Raw genomic sequence first — 17,166 nt, 5'->3', positions numbered from 1 at the left:
ATTATCAAGTTATTAAAATATAATTATCACAATTATTACTTTTCAGGCTGCACCTGAAGTACACTCAGTCTGGTCATCTTTCATGGTGTTTGGAGTGAGTAAAAAGTGGAAAGAGAAAAGAAAATACCGAGGAAGAGCAATTTGATTTATTGATTTATGACATGATATGAACATTTAAAGTTAAAGAGGTCTCACACAGTTTTTGGAACTACAGAGCAGTGGTCAACTGATATGGGGTTATCAACCAAATACTTGGGTTTTTTCGCTAATCATCTCCTCTAACCTGAAGAAGAGATACAGAAATAAAACAGTAACCCGGTGTAGCACACAAGTGGACCACATCTCACTCATACAGAGGTTTAACAGACTAGCTGCCCATGACTTGCTCATAAAATATAAACTGATCACTATGACGTGATGCCCCACATTAGCTGTGTGTCTCACACACACACACACACACACACACACACACACACACACACACACACACACACACACACACCGTCCCTTTCTCTAAATTCTAGTTCTACTAATCCCATATTTTTTCAGTGACACCGAATAACTTTTTCTTTATTCTGCATCATCTCAAAATGTAAGACTGTTCATGATTTGCTTTAGTTAGCCTTAAAGTGTAGGTTACAAAAAAGTAGTTACTGAAAGAGACAAGAGTCATTGCCTGAGCAAGTGACTAAGGGGTTGGATTTTTTGCCTTTTGCCGTGGCAGGTTGCCATAGAAATATTATTTCTTGTGCTATTTTCTTAATATTATATTTAAATTTTAGATGTATCTAATAGACTTTTTACTGAAAAAAAATACTGTGGCAAGGGTTCATGTTCTGCTGAGAAAAAAAATGTGAATTTTCAGAGTCTGTTTTTATCTAATTTGGTTTCTTGAACAACCTAGAATTTGTCTCTAATCTTTGCCTCTAATCTTTTCTCATAAGGAAGCAGAGTTTACAGCTAATGTGACACTAAGCTCAGTCAGCAGCCAGGCACATTATGATGGAGGGAGAGGGTGGGGTTTTAACAGACCCTTGTACGGATTAAGGCACTTTTTAAACGCCAGACAATCAGCCAAACAAGGTATCATTGACAAAGACATGAGAGCACACACTGGCTTAAGGCTCCAACCCTTCCCCCACCCCACATCCAACAACTACAAATATTATTTATTTCCAAATGTGGTCCAATAATGGCACGTTTCGAATGTAATGTACATTTCTGAGCAAAAATACCCCCACAATGTTGGAGGTGTGTGCTGATGAGTGTGTGAGGGCCCTTTGATGAGCCATTAATTAGAAACTGATTTAAGGTTAATAAAGCATTGAGGCAGGTGAAGCAGAGAGGTGAGACCTGAGACCCCTTCAATGCGAACACCTGCTCTTAACATTCACAGTCATCTAAATACAAGTAATCTGGATTCCAATCAATACTCTACTTCAATACATAAAAAATTATTAAATCCTTTGTCCCTTTCCAGAGTCTCCAGAGTTTCCAGTGATAACATCATTCACACTGACTGATTTTTGGGCTCTCTCTCACAGCTGCATGTACCTACTCATCTTTAGTGAGTTTAAGTCTTTTATATATCTAAAATTCAATTGACAAAAAAACTGTGACATCACCAACAACCTCTACAGAGGAAAGTTGTTGTTTTGTGTCAATTTATTGATTTATGAAATTTTATGAACATTTAAAGTTGAAGAATCTGAAAACTAAAGAGGTCTCACAAAGTTTTTGGAACTACAGAGCAGTGGTCAACTGATATGGGTTTGTCAGTGGCTAATTGCTGGTCACCAAATCCTCTGCACCATCAAGACACTATCAGTGCATTTACATGGACTCAAGTAGCCAGGTTACAGTTAGCTTTCTCGAGGAAGGACGATTTCTTACTAACTAAGTAAAAGGAAAAGCTTAGTTTTTGAATTCGGGGTAGGGGATTAGGGAAACCTGACTTCCCCAGGTGGATTTCTGCCAGAGAATGTGGATGTGTTTGTCATGTACACTGGGGAATTTTCCCCAAAGACTGTATATACATAATCCAGTTTCTCATGTGCAGTTGGAAAAAAAAGACTGCAGAAGGGAAGAAGCAGCTGAGTGAAAGGCTGAATGAGGGAAAGTTCAATATCAGAGCACTGCCACCTCATTTTTAAAACAAAGTACAGCTAAAATCTGACTACAGACTACAAACTGTAAGTGCCTCATAAAATTCTAAATTCCCCCCAGATTGTACTGTACAGTATAAATATGAGAGCCAGGCTTCCAAAATAATTCAGAGCTAGAGGAGAAATCACGTTACTCAGCTGCTGCATGTATATATGGGTTTTCATGTAAACACGTTTCCCTGTTTACCAGAGAAAGCTGATATATCTGAGGATCCTAGTTACCTAATTGCATGTAAAAGCATTGACACGCCTGTTTGAAATATGAATTCCAGACAATGTCTGAAAAATCTGCCCTGGACATTGTCCGGAGTTGTGTTTCACACATGTGGAAAATCAAGTTCGAAAGTCAAAAAGGTCCTGCCAAGAAATGCTGCTTGATTTCAGTGCTAGATCAGCGCACACAGGAGGCACAACATGATAGAAAACTTAGGCTGTGGAAACAGAATGTCAGAATGTCAGGATTCCAATGCATGTGTAAAAGGGGCTGATGATAAAAATAAAGCTGATCTTTAAGATGAAGAGACAGCTGTGTGTTATGCATGTTTTCTGCAGTGTAAACTATATTTTACACTTGACTTAGCTGTAAAGACAAACAGTATATAGCTCATAGTACAGGCAAGAACTGAGCTAAGGATAGAGAGACAGCAGCAAAAACATGTTGGAGAACCTGATGGGACATTTTTTTTATTTGATTTCTGAGGCAGATACTCCATTTAAGCATGTGGGCTTGGCTTTATCAGTATCAGCAGAGGCAAGTGAGCCCTGAAGTTGAGCAAATATGTCTGCAACCACCCTGGGGGTGGGGGATGGTGTGTCATTTACATGCACAAGCACACCACTATGTGCTTCAAGGAAGAGATACAGATACAGCTTTTTAACTTGCATAACTGTGATAAACCCACTGTTCCAGCAGGTCTAATCCATTAAAATTATTAAAATTGGGTCTTTGTAGAGGCTGAGTCCAATTGAATTTCCAAAGTAATCACACTACTACATATTGACTTAATATGTATAAGACACACAGCTGACTAGTTAATATAGCACCAACTAGTTTCAGTTTTTTCAAACCCCCAACACCTACCTGAAACAAACCTACACTTACATAACCATACATATTAAAACAACAAAGACATACAGACATTGTAAATAAATTAGACAGATGTTATAGGCTCAGTTCTACAGCAGCATAGTCCCAGCTGGTTTCAAATAATGTTATCTGGTTGAACCCAATGGCAAATCCTGGAATTCCAGGCTCTGAAACATGGTAAAAAAACAGATATGGACAGTGGAACATTTTAACTGTATGGCTCTGTATTACACCACCTTCCATCGGCAATGAAACAATGGTAGTTATAAAGAAGCCATGGTTAGAAAATATCAGATATAGCTAAAACATTTTGAGTATATCATAAAAAAACAACACTGATGAGTTTAGGAACACAAAACACAAACAAAGCTGAATGACCATGGAAATGACCTAGAGGACAACAGCTGTGATGAATGACAGAGGAATTCTCTGCCTAGAAAAGAAAAACCCCTTTATCACAGCTGATCAGATAAATAACCACAGTCTAGGAGGTCGGCAAAAGTCAACAATTAAAAGAAGACTTAACAAATAATAAAGAGGCTTTTTTTAGTAGATAAGACAAAGCTCAACTTGCACCAGATCAATGGCAATAGAAGAGTTCAAAGAAGAGAGGAACTGTTCATGATGGCTGCCAAAGGAAGGATGGCTGCCTCTTGTAAGTGTTGATGATGTGACCTAGTAGTGGGACAGTTCTAGTTTAAACAAAAAAGCTAAGACGCTTTGCTAATCATGGTCCAGAGAATGTGTTTACTATTTAGTCAGCTTAAAATAGGCTGAAATATCTGCAGAACCAAAATCTAAGCGAACAGCATGCTAAAATTGCCTGATTCACTGAACCATGAATGTGGTGAACCACTGCACCCCTGACCATTACATTACAGTTCACAATGTACTTAAAATGTCTCATTTCAAATCCACTGTGGTGGTAATATTAGCGAATCATTTCAGCTTTTCCCGAGAAACCTAACCTGGGTAATTAATGCACTTAGAACAGCCAATTTCATCTTTTGGTGATTCCACCTGATCAAGATGTGCATTACAGGGCAAGTTATGGATTATTACTTGTTGGAAGCCTGGAAAGAGACGGTTTGTGTTGAGGGGGTTTTGCCTGGGTTATTCCAAGTCTGAGTCTCTCACAACCAAATATATAAGCTATGAAAATAAACTTGACATCTACTGATATAAGGATATAAAACACATCTTTTCGGTCATAAGTTTTCATGTAAGACACAAAAACACTTACAAAACTCTCATGTTAAACACACACACACACACACACACAGATATAGGTTAAACTTTGAAAAGGTTTGAAAAGACCATAGTTGGGTTTCAGTGATAGGAGAAGAACAAAGACATTCCTTTTCTTGCTATAACTCTTGCTACCAGCCATAATTACAGAGTACTAAACAAACACAGCTAAACATAGACACACACACAAACATACACTCTCTTCCACCCCGATGGAAACACTCTTGCTCCAAGAATAAAACATTGACTCTGTGCACAGAGCCGCTGTCTTTGCTGCCTCTGTTTGGAGTTTGATAACCCTTTATGCAACAAGTTAAACCACTGGGTTCTGTTGCATTTGGATTTATTTAAAAACTTAAATACTACTAAGTATGTGTTATGGTAAATCAGTAGGTAGCACGGATTATGGGTTTCAAACTAAAAGTCCTGCATGTCCTGTTGCCCTGTATGTGTGGGACAATCTCCATTCTACAAGCACAATCTTAATTTGTGCTCCTATGTATAAGTTGAACTCTGTAAACATTTGGAGCTCAGATTTAAAAAAATAAATTAAAATGTTGTGATGACAAGGAGAAAAGAACACTACTTTAGGGGTGGGGCATTGTGTCCACACTACAGAAATACGTCCATTTACGAAATGGGGATTGACACAAATAAAGAAATTACCTCACAGTGTGCAGATTTAGTTGTCAAAGGTTAACTAGAACATATATTTGTGTTCTGAAATCACCAGATATGAATTCCAAAGACATCACTGACAATAGCGAATAAGAAAAGAAACTTGTGGAGCGGCTTCTTTTCTTTGAGTCTGAGCGAGGGTGCAGCTCAGCCAAGTATCCCTGTCTGCAGCAGAGAGGAAGCAGACAGCTCAGGTAAAGTCAAAGTTACTCCTTAACTCAACCAGACAACATCAATACCTGTTCAGGTAATGCTGCGCAACCTAATGGTCTATAAGAAGAAACAATTAAACCACTCATTAAATGATCATAAACGTGCAGAAAAGCAATAAATTTACGAGAGCCTGCAGTTCCCCATCCATGGTCACGTGTTCACCACAACAAGCTTGTTGGTTAATCACTAACTGCTACGCACACATTTGTTTGCATCCACCTAAAGCTGGAAGTCATAGAAAGCTGTATATGCTCCACATAATGAATAACTGCTCAGCCTAATATGTCACAGGTGTTGGTGGACACTGAGACAGTTCAGCAGCAGAAGAGAACATAGATCATTAAAAGTGACTTTCATGTTCATTCTTCTATTCTGTTACAGTATTTAAACTAAAGGAAACTGAACTGTTTACTGAGGAAATTTCTGTGTGGTGGCCCGCCATGCCAAAACTCAGCTGGCAATAAATAAAATCAGTAAATAATATAAAACATAAAACCACAACACTTTCATTCACCTGAACTGTACTGTGACCTGAGGTTATCTACACACTTCATGACTTCATGATGGTGCCAGTGCCGACCTTGTTGAATTCTGATAATATGGTTAAGTTGTAAGATACAGGCAGGGACTTACAGAAACAAATAAAACGACTGGAAATATTCTATATTCTCTTTGTGGCATAAAAGTTCATCTTAGTATAACAAAAAATGTTTGTTTTTTAGAAGAGGGGTTTCTCTAATTAAGAATGTAAAAAAGGTTTTCAATGGTAAACACATAAAGGTGGTTTACACCAAGGCGGTCACAGTGGAGGATAAGAGGCTACGCTTTCCTAATAGGGTTTGTTCGTAAATACAAAGTGAGTTACCACCAAGCTTTGCTTTCTTGAAACGGATGGTTGCTCCCATTATGTATTATGGATTTGAAATATAGGGCCTAGAGCCAGTAGAATGTATAGACAAAACCCAGATATTGTCAAAAAATAAAATAAAATAAGTGTGATTAATGTGACATTGGTAAATTTACATTTTCCACTTGTTATATAAAAACATGTATCATGTGTTGGATACAATTTATATCTATTCCTCACCATCAGTATCCACAAAAAAGGTTTTAATATGCTCATTTACTGCCCACTTTGTTATTTACACCTGTACACTCTAATGGAATCCAATATAGCAGCTCTGCCATCAATTCTTCTTTTACAATGTTATAAATTCTTAGTTTTTAAAATGAAACTGTCAGAAAGGTGATAATCCTACTCAATGTTTATTATTGAGGTTATATAGCACTTTTATCCAAAGCACTTTACAATGTTGTTTCCTATTCGCCTATTCACACACACACACATCGATGGTGGTGGCTGCCATGCAAGGTGCTCACCTGACCCACCGGGAGCAACTTGGGGTTCATTGTCTTGCCCGAGGACACTTGGGCATGTAGCCGGGAGCGGGGATCGAGCCACTGACCCTTTGGTCCATGGTCAACTGCCTTACCGTATTTGTATATACGTATATTTATATATACTTATATTCATATATATACACGTATATTCCCAATACAAATACTACAGAACACTACGTCTTTATTTGGTTTGCAGTAGTAAGGTTTTTGTTCAGATGTTCAAGTCATTATCTAGAGGTAGAAACAGGCAGATGGAGGAATATATTATAGAGTTTAAATATTGTGAATTAACTAGTAGTAAAAATAAAAAAATTGTATATAGTTGTTGATTGTGGGCCTGATGTTTACCACTCTGTAGCTTTAATATGGGTTCGATGGCACTCATTTCTTTAAAAAGTATAAAATATATTTTCTTTATTGCAGACTTAAATGGTATAGGCTGAAGCTCCACAAGGTTACACATCTGTAAAAGCACCATTACTTCTAAATAATATATACAGGTTTCTGAGCAACATATGCTGCCATCCAGACAAACTCTTTTTCTAGTGAACATCTTGCTTATATCAGCATCACAATGTCAAACCAGATTCTGCAGGTATCACAACGGCATGGCTCAGTAGTAAAAGAGTCCAAATCATAAATTGGTCTGCCTGCAGGCCAGACCTGTCACCTACTGAAAACATGTGGAGCATTAGAAGTTGAAACATATGACAAAGCAGACCCCAAACTGTTTAGCAGCTGAAGTCCTATTATAAATAAGAATGCAAAGAAACCAATTAGCCTCCCCAAAACAATGTGCAATTCAAAGATGAGGCAAATCAGTGGTAAACATCTGTCCAACTTTTTGGAAATATGTTGACATCAAATTCAAAATGAGTAAGTATTTAAAAACATTCTCAGTTTTAACTTCTGATATTTTGTCTTTGTACTACTTACAATAAAAAAAGAGGTTGTAAATGACTTTTACCCACTATAAGTAAGTCCACTTTAGTGTTCTGCAAAATCCTAAAACTGAAGCGATCAATTGTTGACTATTAACACACAGCTAACTCACAGTGACCACAATCATCCAACTGAATAGTCCATACAAGTATTTACTCACAGCAGATGTCATACATGAACCCTCAACAATCAGCACAATTTGAGAGAAAAAGAGACGTTTCTTAATTACTTACACTTAAATCTGACCCAAACCTGACTCTTTAGACAACAAAATTACCTTAGCCCAAAACATCCAGGTTACCAACTATGCAGTACAGGTGTTAAAAGTGAGCATTCTACTGTTTGTGCCATTGGATGGCGGATCCAAAATGCTACAGCAAGAGTGCTGACTGGAACTAAAAAGAGAGATCATATTTCACCTTCACTAGCTTCTCTCCATTGGCTTCCCATAAAATCTAGAATAGAATTTAAAACCCGGCTTGTTACATATAAAGTTCTGAATGGTCAGGCTCCATCATATATAGAAGACCTCATAGCACCATATCATCCCAGTAGACCACTTCGCTCTCAGAATGCAGGCCTACTTGTGGTTCCCAGAATTCCTAAAGGTAGAATGGAAGGTAGAGCCTTTAGCTATCAAGCTCCTCTCTTGTTGAACCAGCTCCCAGTTCAGATTCGGGAACCAGACACCCTCTCTACTTTTAAGTCTAGGTTTAAAACCTTCCTCTTTGATAAAGCTTATACTTAGTTATAGTTAAGCTCCTGTAGGCTTTTTCTGGGGGACAACCCCCCAAATGCACTGAGCTCCTTACCTCCTCTTGACCCTCTCTCCTCTTCTCTCACCCCACAATTGTCACCACTGTATGACATTAACTATGAGAGTTTTTTCCCGCAATTGTCGTTCTCCTTCTCTGTCTCCCTCTCCGTGTCCCTTTCTGCAGATGTCCCCAGGCTTTGAAGCTGTGTGTTTTCCAGTGTTCCAGGGTCCTATCAACCTGCCCGATGTTTTGTTGTTGTATTTCTTTTCTCTTTTCATTTTGCACTCCCCCCAACTGGTCAAAGCAGATGGCCGCCCACCCTGAACCTGGTTATGCTGGAGGTTTCTTCAGTTAAAGGGAGTTTTTCCTCTCCACTGTTGCCTAGGGCTTGCTCAAGGGGGAATTGTTGGGTTCTCTATACATCTTTATAGTCTTGACTTGATTCTGTAAAGTGCCTTGAGATGACTTTATTCTGAATCGGTCCTATATAAATAAATTTTAATTGAATTGAATTGGGCTCAGGCAATAACATTACAGATGGACAGGAGTGGAAGTAATGTAGTTGGCTATTACTGCATGGATGAAAAGAATCGGGTTGAAATCAGGTTTTTCGTATATGTTCATATCGTATATATACAAACATTCATATATATATATATATATATATATATATATATATATATATATATATATATATATATATATATATATATATATATATATATATATATATATATATATATATATATATGGAAATCAACAAATAGGGAAATCAACTTTCCAGAGAGTTGACCGTTAACCGTTCAAATGTACCAAGCATGATAAAGTGGAGTTCAAAGGTGATCATTTTAGAAGCTGACTTCCACAGTTGTCAGGATGTTTGGATCACACAGTAAATCTGTTATCGCTCCATGCTGAGGACAATTTACTTTCAAAGATCTTGGGAGGCCCGACAGTCACTGAGCTAGAGACAAAAACACATGGGGGAGCAAAAAACAAAAAACGAGTGTAAGAGTGTGGGACAGATAGGAGATGTTGAGAGAAAAGTAGCAGTGTGAGAGGGCTGGAATGTGTTTAGGCAGCTGGAGCGAAGGTACACAAGAACTGCTTCTAACGGCACCAGCATAACTATGACAGCATTCCTACCACTGTACTACAATCCTCAAGAATCAAATCCAGTCCAACAGTAAGAGAAAGACACTTTCATCTTCTGCAAACAGATCAAAAGCAATTTAAGCAAACAGGTGAGAGATGGGGCAAAGAGGTGAGTTGGAGCAGACAGTGGGAGAAGCTCTTGTGGTTTGTGGTTTGAGTGAGTTTCGGAGGGTGGGGCAGCAAATGAGAGGATGTTGATATTCCACACAGGAAGTGAAGCAAACAAAAGGTCGGCTGGACACACACAGGCAACATACTGGAAAGAACAGACCAAAACAGACAGAGCAGTGTTTACACTCCAGAGCTGTATAGACTTTTTATGTTGCAGAGCTGCTTAGCTGGTTTTGAAAGTCAAAAAGAAGAACTGAAACAAGATGTTTTAGATTCAATATAATTTTACAGATTCTTCTTTAACACATTATTTATATAATATTCTTGATACAATATTTGTTAAAGACACATTATGAAACCAAGGTTTTTTCTTGCATAAAGAATTATAAATGTCACTTCCAGCCTGCTAAAACATCTGGTGAGTCTCTTCAGGGCAAACGCAATTTTCTAATTCCGTTACATTTCTTAATAGCATCAGCTGCAATTAACATCAGCTTCACCTGACGCGCTTTGTTCACATCTTGGTGTTAAGATTGTGGGTTTGTGCCCTGGCCAGCCTTCTGTGTGCAGTCTGCATGTTCTCTCGGGTTGCATGGGTTTCCTCCCATAGTGCATAGACATCCATGTTAGGTTAACTAGTGACTCTAAATTGCCCGTAGGTGTAAATGCAGCATATAGATGGATATGGATAGACAGATAATAGACAGATAATAGATAAATGGGGCAACAGTGGTGCAGGAGGTAGAGCGGTTGTCCATCAATCTCACAGTTGTTAGTTCAATCCCCACCTCCTACAGTCACATGTCGAAGTGTCCTTGAGCAAGACACTGAACCCCAACTTAGTTGCTCCTGGTGAGTGTTGGCCAGCTGCATAGCAGCTCCCCCATCAGTATGTGTGTGTGTGATTGTGAGTGTGAATGGGTGAATAAGAAGCAGTGTAAAGTGCTTTGAGTGCCAATAGGTAGAAAAGCTCTATATCAGTGCAACATTTACTATTATTAAACATCAGATCTCTCGTCTAAATCTCTGTTAGTAAATTACTTAATGAGCCAGGCCTGGCCAACCCGCGGCTCTTTGCTTGGTTTCATGCGGCTCTTTTGTTTATATCGAAGTTTGTGTTTGTGTTTTTTTTTTGCGTGTTCGCTTCGCTTGAGTTCAATGTTTTTGTCAAACGCGCATGTGCGTGAGATGAAAATACCTCAAAATTTCCCAGTTGGGACAAGATCGTTTAACCTGCTGGAAAGCTTCTGTGATCTTCAACTGAAAAGGCCACAGATTACGTTCCTCGTCGACCCATTGAATGTGGAGACAGACTGTTTGAAAGCCACAGATGAGGCTGCGGCTGAGTTGGAGATGATCGATCTTTGTGAGGAGGACCAACTGAAACCTACTAAAGGGAAGGTACCATTGAGTTCTGGAAAAGTGTGCCAATGGAAAAATACCCTAATGTCAAAGGGGCTGCGCTTAAGATACTGCCAATGTTTGGGTCAACATACGTCTGCGAGTCTGTTTTCTACGCTGAAACACGTGAAATCAAAGCATTGATCTGTTCTGACTGACACCCACGTGAAAGAATTGCTTCGAGTGGCAACAACGGAATACAAGCCAGATTGGAAGAGGATTGTTCAAGGCAAGGAATGCCAGAAGTCCCACTAAGCAACACGCATAGTAAAAGAAAAACATTGTTCTAAATTATTGTATTTTTATTTGTGGGCTTGGTTGAACTGAGAGTTTGTGTGTGTGAGGCAGTGCACAAAAAGCTCATTGTTGAAAATGACTGGCCTGTTGTCTTAGTACTGTAGGAGTCAATTTCTGTCTTTATCATATTGGTGTGTGACATTTACAATAAATCTGGCTGAGCAGAGGTCTGTGTGTTCGTGTGTGTGTGTGTGATGAAGGGATGGGGTGATGTTCATGTGTGACCATGTGTATGATGTGGCTCTTTGCGATAAAACAGTAAAAAATGTGGCTCTTAGTCTCTGACTGGTTGGCCACTGCTGTAATAAGCGATCATCAATTCGATTTAGTTTGTCTTACTAAAACTTGGTTTAAGGAAATTATTCTTTCATCAGCTACACGGGAGAGTAGCCACCTTAACCTTACGCCAGTACAAGTTTATCATCTTGTTGATAATTCTGCAGCCTCGCTACGTACAATACTGGATACTGTTCCCCTCTGAAAAAGAAGGGTGATCAGAAGAAATCAGAAGATGCGATCTCCATGGCATAGTTCACAAACTCGCAACATAAAGCAGGCGTCATGAAAGTTAGAAAAGAAAGGAAGTGGCTACCAATTCTACTACTAAAGATTCATGGTTGGCCTAGAAAAACTGTTTAATAACATATAAAAAGGCCTTTTAATGCCAGAACAGCATATTATTCATCATTAATATGGGAAAACAAGAACAGTAGCTGTATTCAAACCACTACTTAAAAATACTTGTCTTGATCAATGTGTTTTGCTAATTACCGACCAATGTCACCTTTATCTCTAAAATTCTTGAGAAAGTAGATACAAAGCAATTATGCAACCACCTGTAAAGGAATAACATGTTTGAAGATTTTCAGTCAGGATTTATAGTACATCACAGTACAGAAACAGCAGTTTAAAGTCACCAACGATCTTCTCTTGGCTTCAGATGATGGCCTAGTCTCTGCTTGTTCTGTTAGATCTTTGTGCTCCATTTGACACCATTGATACAATATTTTATTACAGAGACGGGAATATGTAATTGGGACTAAAGCAACTGCACTAGGTTGGTTTAAATCTTATTTATTAGATAGATTCTAATTTGTTCATGTTAATGATGAATCTTCCATGCACACAAAAGTTATTTACGGAGTTCCATAAGGCTGTATCATAGGACCAATACTATGTATTTTTTATATGCCACCTTTAGGCAACATTATTAGAAAACAGTCTATAAAATTTCATTCCCATGCTGAAGATACCCAGCTATATCTATCTATGAAACCAGATGAAAACAATTCTACAAACAATACCCCCTAATGAAAACTTAATAGAAGTTTGTTTGAAATCTTTGCAACTTTATAAAAAACAAAACAAAAACAAAAAAAACAATCACGCATACTTATGTATTCATGGCCTTTGTCATGATGCTCAAAATTGAGCTCTGGTCAATAATGTTACCACAGATCATCCTTGAGATGTTTGTACAACTTAATTGTTCACCTGTGGGATATTCAGCTGATTGCACATTATTTGGAAAGGTACACACCTGTCTATATAAGGTCCCACAGTTAACAGTGCATGTCAGAGCACAAACCAAGCCATGAAGTCCAAGGAATTGACTGTAGACCCCTAAAACAGGACTGTATCGAAACACATATAAGGAAGGGAACAGAATAATTTCTGCAGCATTGGAGGTCCCAATGAGCACAGTGGCCTACATCATCTGTAAGTGGAAGAAGTTTGGAACCACCGGGACTTTTCTTAGACTGGGCTGGCCAACCAAACTGAGCGATCAAGAGGGAGGTGACAGAGAACCCCAGAGTAACTCTGAAAGAGCTCTAGGATTTCTTTGTGGAGTAAGGAGAACATTCCAGAAGAACAATCATCTCTGCAGCATTCCATCAATTAGGCCTGTATGATAGAGTGGCCAGATGGAAACCACTCCTCAGTAAAGGGCACATGACAACCTGCCTGTAAGAATCTCAGACCTTGAAAAACAAATTTTCTGATCTGGTGAAACAAAGATTAAACTCTTTGGCATGAATGTCAAGTGTCATGTCTGGAGGAAACCAGGCACCGCTTACCACCTGGCCAATACCATCCCTACAGTAAAACATGTTGGTGGCAGCATCATGCAGCAGGGATGTTTTTCAGTGGCAGGAACTAGATGAAAGATGAATGCAATGTTCAGAGACATCCTTGATGACAACCTGTTCCAGAGTGCCCTGGACCTCCGACTGGGGCAACAGTTCATCAAGAGAGCAAGGACCCAAAGCACACAGCCAAGAAACAGTGGCTATGGAGAAACTGCCCAAAACTGGATTGCCAAGCTAAGTCTTGAACCTGTAATTAGTGCTAAAGGTGCTTCAACAAAGATTTTATTAGTTATTTATTTTTTAAAAATTTGCAAAGATTTCAAACAAACTTTTTTCGTGTTGTAATTATAGGGTATTGTTTGTAAAATTTTGAGGAAAACAATGAATTTCATTCATTTTGGAATAATGTATAACATAACAAAATGTAGACGAAGGTAAATGCTGTGAATACTTTTTGGATGCACTGTAGTATTTGGTTCAAAGAATTCTCAGAAATTTCTTTTGTTAAAGGGAGTTTTCGCACTTCACCGTTGCCTATGGCTTGCTCGAGGGGGATTTGTTGGGTTTTCTCTATATATATCTATACTCTTGATTTTATTAGGTAAAGTACCTTAAGATAACTTTGTTGTGAATTGGTGAATTGAAAAATTGAAATGGTAGTGTGAATGGTTGTCTGTCTATGTTGGCCATGAGACAGACTGGAGACCTGTACAGGGTGTACCCTGCCTCTTGCGTGATGACAGCTGGGATAGGCTCCAGTCCCCCTATTAATTCACTAAGTTTTACTGATGTGAGGGTACAGTGAAAGCTGCTGCTTCAGTGGGGATCAACATTAAAGCTTGCCTGGGGCAAGTAAACTCTATGTTTAGGAAAGTGGAATGTGAAAAATAAATGTGACACTCTGCATTAATTTATATGTGTCACCCTGCCACAAATTGGTAAAATCATATTTAACAGTAGAGCTGCGAGCAGTGTGTTCAATCTTAGAGTGTACATGATCTTTCATTTCAGGTTAAATGACTTGACCTAATGAAAAATGGGAAACGCCAGGGCCAAATGGAAAAGGAAGCTGGCAACAGGATAATGGCTGTGTGACAGATGCTAATTTGCTAAGTTGTTGGTCCAGCCGGGGAATGAACCAACAACTGTGGGATTGGTGAACGACCGAGTATTGGTTTGTTAGGGTATTGTAATACAATGCATATTACTGCATATGTGTGTATATATATTTCTGTGTACATGTTACTTTTATTGATTTGTTTTTTTAAAATTTTCTCATTCGTAAAGAACAACCATCACAAGCAAATGGCATTAACCATGACAGGAAAGTGGATGAAAAGTAGCCATTGCTCAGCTCTTGGTTTCATATTCTGGGAAACCTTGGCCTAGTGGTAGTCTGGCTGAGTCTATTCCTTAAATATCTACTACGTAGTCTGCCATACTGTTTGTACGGGCATGTACAAACCCTATATGTATAAATATAGATATAGATAGATAGATAAGAGAGAGAGGGATGAGAGAGAAATAGAGAGAGAGAGAGAGAGAAATCAGACAGGGTGTGTAACACAGACCCACATGCATCTTGCTCTTTCTTTGCATTCAGAAGTCTTTGTTTCCATGACAACCACACACATAAGTCACCGTACAGATTGCAGCCTGTATGCATGTTGTCCACTTCCATTAGCGCAAGTGTGTATAAATGTGATATACATATTTGAGCAAGACAGGCAGATGGATTTTATTTCCAGCAATCAGGCCCAGCAAAGCACACGGAGTTTAATTAGACAGAGGACAGGAGTATGTGAGAGGTGACAAAGGAGGAGAAAATGTGGAGAGAGCAGAGTGCAGACTGGCAGGGCTGTCACACAGACAAAGCAGAGGCAGCTACAGGAAGCACAACAGATGGTGCTGTCTGCTGTGTGGAACCTAAGAAAATTTGGGGAAGATATGCTGCAAGAAAAAAAAGGGATAACCCACTCATCTACACCTTGTCATAAAACATTCTGACTTAAACGATACTTACATTTCTGTTCGCTTCCTTCTCCTCTATGCTAAGCTGATTTTTCATTCCACTATGTGGTCTGGGGATGAATTGCCAAATCTTTGGAAGCGGTCAAACACTTGTGTTCACTTCATAAACAAAACAGGTTTAGATGACCTAAAGTTCAGTGGCCACACGCTCTCTCTGCAAACAATCTGACTGTACCCCTGATGAAATGTTCTACAGATGACTGTGGCACAGGGAGTAGAGTGGTCAGCCACCAATTCCCCCAGTTGCTGGTTTGATCCCATTTCAAAGCGTCCTTGAGCAAGACACTAAACGCCAACTTAGTTGCTCTTGAGTAATGGTCAGCTGCATAACAGCTCCCCCATCAGTGTGTGAGTGTGTGGGCGAATGAGAAGCAGTGTAGAGTACCAACAGGAAATAAAGCGCTATACAAGTGCAGACCATTGAAAGCACAGTTTGTCAGTCTGCTAGGCTGAGGGCACTTGCATTTAGTTCAGAACTAGCATGAGTTTAGTTGACTACAAAAAGACTCTCTCTAACTACAACCTGAAGACCACCCAGAATAATTCAACATATACAGTAAATCAAAAACAAATGCTAACAAATGCCTTTCTCCTGCAGCTGGAATGCAGTGCACAAACATCACAAGTCCTTTTAGATGGGTTGACAGTAGGAGGTTAATTTTCGGACAACTAGGTGGTAGAGTGGAATATATATTTAGGGTGGACCTGCAGCTACCGATTATTTTCATAATAAATCATTCAATTGGCCTGTAACATTTCAGTAATAGTGTAAAATGTCATCATAAATTCTATGAGTAAGGCTTGTTTTATCAACCATTGGAAATTCAAAGATATTAAATGTACTATGATAGAAAGGTATTCTGCATTTATCAGATCCATGAAGGATCTAAAATCATTCCTACAAAATAATACTGTTAACACAAGAAATGGCCCAAACTCTTTAAATTTAAAGATTAAAACTGTCTACAATCAGCGAAATATGACCTGACTAAAAGAACAAGTATAGAAGAACCTGACTCCAACCAGATATTTTATGACTGCTTTCCCTACTGGTCAGTTTACAATACTCCGTGCTTTGTAGTGGACACCTATTCCAATTGGTACCAGAAATACAAATTACCACTACATAACTGAGCCAAATCATTGTTTTTCTGATACAATTTGCTTAACATATATCTGGAATGCATTGTTGTTTGCACTGGCACAAAGAGCTCTGAATTTAGAATAATCAGATGATGTTTTTAAACATCCTAAAAATGAAAACTGTCATTAAATTTACTTCTTTTTTCAAAGACCTCCAGGGGCTGCTCACGCAAAAAGGGCAATGTTAAGCTCTGTTACCTGGGTAGCACATGCACAAACTGGGCAAAACCTGCCCTACATCGGTGACACACTTAATATGAAGCCAGTCTCCCACCACTAGAACCAAAAAGACTACAACTCAGCATATTCCCAGTCATCACAGACGACAACTAAAGTGAGTTTTCTAGTGAGCTGCTTTTCACAAACTGTGAACCCACCACCCCCCTGCTTATATTTTAAATATCGTTGTTAAGAGATTTTCTTTTCTTGTTGTTCATTGAATTCAC

At 38.8% G+C, this 17,166-nt stretch overlaps 1 protein-coding gene across 1 annotated transcript in view; it reads right to left on the bottom strand.

The window, feature by feature from the left end:
• ccdc102a (coiled-coil domain containing 102A) overlaps positions 1 to 17,166 on the bottom strand; it is a 72,038-nt gene that overhangs the window by 54,003 nt on the left and 869 nt on the right. The gene's annotated exons all lie outside the window — the stretch shown is intronic.

The sequence above is a fragment of the Channa argus genome, chromosome 2, assembly GCF_033026475.1.
Source record: "Channa argus isolate prfri chromosome 2, Channa argus male v1.0, whole genome shotgun sequence".
Classification (NCBI taxonomy): Eukaryota; Metazoa; Chordata; class Actinopteri; order Anabantiformes; family Channidae; genus Channa; species Channa argus.
The sequence above is the reverse complement of the archived record's forward strand: the minus strand, read 5'-3'. Positions and strand labels throughout refer to the sequence as shown.